At 35.9% G+C, this 6,473-nt stretch overlaps 1 long non-coding RNA gene across 1 annotated transcript; it reads left to right on the plus strand.

Moving 5' to 3' along the window:
* Nucleotides 1-341: 341 nt before the first annotated feature.
* On the plus strand, nt 342-5,669 carry LOC122065353. The gene is made up of 2 exons (XR_006135980.1): nt 342-974; nt 5,445-5,669. It is a non-coding gene; the product is annotated as an uncharacterized LOC122065353 (long non-coding RNA).
* The last annotated feature ends 804 nt before the right edge of the window (nt 5,670-6,473 follow it).

Genomic DNA, 6,473 nt, shown 5'->3' on the forward strand with positions numbered 1-6,473 from the left:
CATTCGAGACGGATATAATTCCGTTGCTACATATCTAGCAGTTGGGACAGATATCTTACCATCACAATATTTGAGACCGATTTTTCTGTTTTTGGGATGGAATTTTTCCGTGACTATTATGATAAAATTCATGCCTTCTTGAATTTACATCTATTAGGATGGAATTTTTCCGTCCCTAATTATATCATTTGAGACAGAAATAGTTTCGTCGCTATATATCTAAATTGTTCCACAAAACAAATTGCGGGACAAAAATTTTTTATCGCAAAATTGGAGACGGATAACTAACGTCCCTAAATTAAAAAAAAAAAAAAAAATCCTCCCAAATCTGCGCGCTAAAATCTCTGAATCGCATTAAATTCGAATGAACAGAAATACATATTTGTTATTGGAGACGAAAATTTCTATCGCTAAATTGGAGACGGATAGTTAACTGTCCTAAATTAAAGAAATTTCTTCAAATTCCCTTCCCACTTACCTGCGTGTTCAAATTTCTCTAAAATCCCAATTTCGTATCAATACTTTCTCTCTTGTTCTCTCTTCTCTACAAACCCTCATCTCTCTGAACTCCCCATCTTGTTGATCTAGAATCTCCTTTACCTTCGCATTCACTGATTCAAGAGGGGAAGGAGAAGAAAAATCAACAAGGAGAAGAATAATTGAAAAGAAGAACTCAGAGACAGATCACAGGAGAAGGGGTTTCAGAGAGAAGGAGATCGCAGAAGAAAGGGGTTTCAGAGAGAAGAAAGATAGCTGAGAGAGAGAGAAGGTTACAGAGAAGGAGATGGCTGGTGAGAAGGGGTTTTAGAGAGAAGGTTCCAAGGAGAAAAATCGCAGATTAAAGAAGGGGTTTCAAAGGCGATTTTGGCTGGGTAGAAGTGAGGAGTTCGGTAGGAGCAGATCGGTTCTTTCGATCTTGAGAGAGAACAGAAGATCTCTAACTTGGAACAACCAGCCATCTTTGAAGATCGAAGGTAAAGCTTTCCCTATTTTTGCACTTTAAGATCATTTTCTTGATTTTATTTTAGCATATTAATGGTGATTTCATGGACGATGTGGCTGAAATCAATGAGTTAATTTAGATTTGTCCGTTAGCATATTAATGGTGATTTCATGGACGATGTGGCTGAAATCAATGAGTTAATTTAGATTTGTCCGCTGAACTGCATAGATATTGGAATGGTTCCTAGCTAGCCAGACACTGCCTTGATTGATATTATTAATTGTGCTAACGTTTACTAGCTTTATCTGAATCAACCAAATATCACCATGTTTAAAATATTCATGTCTAAGCTTTAAGGGTCTAAGATTCTGGTTGGAGCTTCCATGAAATTAGTAAACCCTGAAGAGGAGATATGTCTGGCATGAGGCAACACAACATATACACAATCTGCCTTACTCTGAATCTGGGCTAGACTGTTATTAGATTTCTAACCCAGTGAATAGCTGCAAGCCTAATGTGAAACCAGCTTGGATTTGATTGTGCTCAATCTGAGCAACTACTGAGAGTTGAAAGCCCGAATTTTAACAATTTTTTCTTTAATTATTTAATGAAACATGAATTTTCTTTCCCATATTACAGAAGTGTAGCCCTGCCACAAACATTCATATTCAAGGATTGCAATCCTCCAACCTGCAATTTTGTTGGTCTGAGCAGCAATATACAATTATGCAGCCACATAACATGAGTACAGGGAAAAATCAGAGAACCATGGAAATGAGAGTACAAAAAAGCAGTGTAGATGTAAAAATCAGCTGCCAAAGACATAAAACGAAGAGAAGCAGATGGCTATAGTCATAGTTGTAATGGACCATCCTAGTCATGGTTTAATAGTTGGTCTAACTGTTCTAAGCTTTTATCAGAGGTGGAGTTAAGATCAAGTAAAATCAGCAAACTAATTTTTTTCTCTCACCAATGGCCCCCTGAGTAATACATTTACTTGGCCATCTATAGCTTAATAGACTCTCTTCTCAACATCCATTGTAGCTTTTGAGCTCCCCACTCTCTCATCCATGTTTGTGTACCTTCCAATTATATCTTACATTTTTTTTCTTTTCTGAAGTAAAAAAAAAAAAAAAAAAAAGAAACTAGGCCTCAATCTCTTTCATCTGAGGAGATGTGATCCTATAAACATGCTCTTCAGCAGTGCACTTGTATACTTGACCGGTGATCCAAGTTTTAGAACCTTGGTCCCCAACCCTCTTTACCCCAAAATCTGGCATCATTGCCCTTATTCCCCTCCCTCCGCTCTCTGCTCTGTCCTCTCTGGTCGCTGCTTGCCCTCTGCCGTGAGCCCTTGTTACTCACAGAGAAGGCTAGAACACTGCTCTGTCCTCTTTGGTCACTGCCTGTCCTCTACTGTGAGCCCTTGTCGCTCACAGAGGAGGCCAATACATTGTTCCTTAGTCCATCCACATGTGGATGGTGAGCTATCCCTGCCGGATACTTGGATCTACATCTCCCTCAGCTTGCTTAATCTACAATATCTTCTCTGCTTCAGCCTTCAGCGTTCTCATTTGCTGCCATCCTCAATTTAGTAGCTGTTGTGGAATTCAAAAGAAAGAAGGTGTGGCTTTTCTTTTATTGAGCTGGAGGCCATAGTTTTTATCTCGATATTAAAAAGTTGGAATATGTTCACAAGTGGAAGTGTTTCAGTGAAAATGGGCACTCGAAACCAACTTATCGCCACACGAAAAAATGCTCAGGTTTATTTTTAAGATTGCCTATTTTACTGCTGGTTGGAATAGTTGGTGCAACAGATCTATTATTGTATTCAATTAGATCTGAAACCATGTTTAAAGCACATCCATTAGACCTTGATATCTAAATCTTAAATTTTGGTTGTGATGAAACCCAATTGTCAGACCATATTTTCAAGATAGAGCTTTATGGTGTATGTAGTTTGCTAATGATTTAGCTTCGGTAATGCAAACAAAATAGATGGTCAAAGCTAAAATGGAATTACAGAGGAATGCTTTAGAATCAAAAGGTTTAAATATAAGCAGAAGTAATTAATGCTCATGGAAAGAAGACTTCAACTTACTTATTGATGTAGTACAATAGTAGTATATTAGGGCTAGAATTGACAAGTCCTCTAAATTTTCTTAGATAGATACTTTACCTCATTAACTTCTGTGTTTCACCAAAAGAAAACTTGCTTTGAACATTCACTATTGCTGAACGTGGTGATCTGTCCAACGGTATCCACTTCATTAATGAACTCCACTCCATCACCTCCCAAAGATTTAAGAACCTTTACTGCAAGAAAGAGTCCCATTAGGGAGACTGCCTCTTTTTTTTGCTAAGAATCAGCAAGAAGACTTTATTACTAGAGGAAAAAAGAATTTGAGATTACAAACTACAATGAGCTACAAATCCACCTTCGGCATTGCCATCAGCAAAAATGCAATCCAAACAAAAAGAAAAAACTCAGAAATTACTTATAAAAATCTGTATCTGGGTCTTTGTTGAGCATCCCATATTACATCCTCTGCAAGAAACGAAGGGATGACGTCCCAGTGGGTAGAAGTCATTGTTGCTGCAGCGTGCTTGGCTAACTTATCTGCAACATTATTGGCCTCACGAAAGCAATGTGTTATTGTCCATGAAGAGCTGGCAAGGAAGGCTTTGTGGGAGACTGCCTCTGAATACACTACCATAACCTCCTTCACCTAACTTGCTTTTAAATTGTTGGATCATTCTTTTGACATCTGAATAAGAGTTTCTAGTTGGCATCAAAGTGTTGTAGTCTTGCAAGAACTGTTCCACCTTGATTTGGTTCTCGATTCCTTCTTTCTATCCAATTCTCTGGAGCAATAAACCTTAATGATGATGCTTATTAGTACTAGAAGGAAAAAAAGTCTGATGCCGACACCTACATTAGAGTAGAAAATCACTAAGATACGAATCTCAATCTATAAAGACAAGTATGAAACATATTGATCAATGAGAAAGCATAAATCACCTATAATTGTATGCTCTACCAATGCACCTGCAAAAAAAAAAAAAAATTTGCAAGAACTTAGCACCATTGCTAATCTGTACTTCACTATAGTTGGAGATTACAAGTCATTTAATCAAGCTGATTTTTCTTCATAAAATTGTTGAGGTTCGAATCCGCCATCTATTGTTTCTGATCCAAGGACCACAAAAGCATTTAGAAATCCTATAGCCTGAATTAGGTGCTCATAAAGCTTACAAGTTTGGGGTTTTCTACTCTCTCTCTCTCTCGAAATGTGATTTTTTTTCTTCTTAGTGTTTAGCTTATAATCAAGGAATTGATGATATAAATAACTATCAGTATGTCTTTACTCTTTTTTTTTCACTAAAATTCAGAATATTATTAAAGAAAAGAACTAAAAGAATTTCTCTTCTCTTTTATTTCTTTTATTTCTATTTAGTTCCTCAATGACTTGTTATGGCATGATTTTATAATTCCAATGCGTGCTGCAAATGTTGTTTTTTATTTTTTTAATCTCACATAATCCATAATGTGATCAATATTTGTGATATGTTCTTAACTCCAAAGCATGTAAATTTGTTTCTTCTCTTTCCCCGTCCCTTTTATTGATTTTTTAGTGATGATATGAGATATTTGGGTTGTAGAAACTTTTGTTCAACTCCTTTGTAGACACTTCTTCTTTCTTAGTGCTTCCCAATGAGGCTAATGCTGTTTTTATGAGTACATGGTGAATCTTGTAATCCACTTTCCCTGTTCAATCCTCTGTTCACCTCTATGGGTATTTGAGCTAGCTTTACCTTCTTTCACTAAATACTCTAAATGGTTCAAATTGTATTTGTACAAGAATCTAATGGTCTCTTTGATGGAATCACATTCTATTACTTTTCTTGTTTGATGGTTGTGCTTGCATCATAAGCTTGGATATCACTCTAATTAAAACATCCAATGCCAATTACCTTGCTATCATGGTCACCTGAGCTCTCTAATTTCACTCTAACTATGTCATCATGATAAATGGCTGGATATTGATCTGAAGGATTTATGTTTTGGATTTTCTTTTTCGGTTCTCTTTTTTTCTTTGAGTCTGACTTTTGAAATAGATCATTATCTAATGAACACTATGATTACAGTTTAAACTTATTAGCTGCAGTTCAAACTTTTTTTTATTAATTTGAATCCAAACGTATGATCCAAGAGTACGTTGAATTTCTTAATTTTTTCTGTGAAAAGTAATTCACTTTATAATTTTCTAAAAATGTTTCTTGTAATGGATACACCTGTAGGAATTTGAATTTAGGATTTAGGACTTTCCCCACTTAATTTATTTGTGATTTGTTCTTCCAACAAAGAATTTAGGTAAATAATGTTTAGATGACAGTTAGAACCTAATGGACTTGGATCTCCCTCAAATTTTTATTATTTTCACTGAGTGCCAATCATTCAATATATTATATTAATGTTTATCATGCTTATTCTGCACAGGTTGAAGTTGCTACAAGATATTATTGAATGTTAACGACAAAGATATTTGGGGGGGGAAAATAGTTTTATCTATCAATTTGTTTGATGACGATGTAAGTTTTAAATTTGTATAGATTTATCTCAAGTTGTTAATTTTGGATGATGTAAATATTAAATGTCTACTTGGATCTACTAATGTATAACAACAGGGTAATATATGTGTACGAAAAACACATTTTTTATTTATTTACTTCTACACCTTTAGTGATGGATTTTTACTATCTCTAAAGAACTACTATTTTTAAGACAGAATCTTCCATCCCAATTGCCCATAGTTTACGACAATAAAAATCTGTCTCAAATAATTTAGGCTCTTTTGTGACGGAAATAAACTGTCATCACATGGCCTGGCAACACACTATTTACGACAGAAATTTTTGTCACTTATTTTGTTTTTTACAACGGAATGTTCTTGTCTCAAAATCTGTTGCAATTAACCCCTTAGGACGGAAAAATTTTTCCGTCTCGTAAATTATGTGACGGCTGTTGTAACGACAGTTGTGTGACGGAAATTTATACTATCCCTAATAGGTATTAGCGACACTATTTTCGTATTTGGGATAGATAATTTCCGACCTGAAAATCCTTTTTTCTTGTAGTGCCTCTCATCTCCTCTGTAATATTGTAATAACTAATACAACAAACCTTGCAATACCCCTGCTCTCCACCACCCTTTTTGCAATACTTGGTAATTCCCATCACTACCAAGCCAACCACCTCTAATACCCGTCTTCCCTCCATTCCACAATGCAATCCAATGATTAAGTAGAATGTAGTATCAAATTGAAAGTGCCATTTTTGTTGAGGGGTTAAGCAGTGTGCCGAGAGAGAGAGAGAGCCCAGTCTCAACAATGTGACGGTTCCGCTGCTCAACAGAACGTTGTTGCTTATGGGTGTCGGGACAGGATAGGCAATGAGATATGCCTATCTTAGCAGAGAATAGAGTGAGTATATGATACTCATCACCTCAATTAGTCTAAACCGATTTTA

Source organism: Macadamia integrifolia, unplaced genomic scaffold (assembly GCF_013358625.1).
Source record: "Macadamia integrifolia cultivar HAES 741 unplaced genomic scaffold, SCU_Mint_v3 scaffold1982, whole genome shotgun sequence".
Lineage (NCBI taxonomy): Eukaryota > Viridiplantae > Streptophyta > Magnoliopsida > Proteales > Proteaceae > Macadamia > Macadamia integrifolia.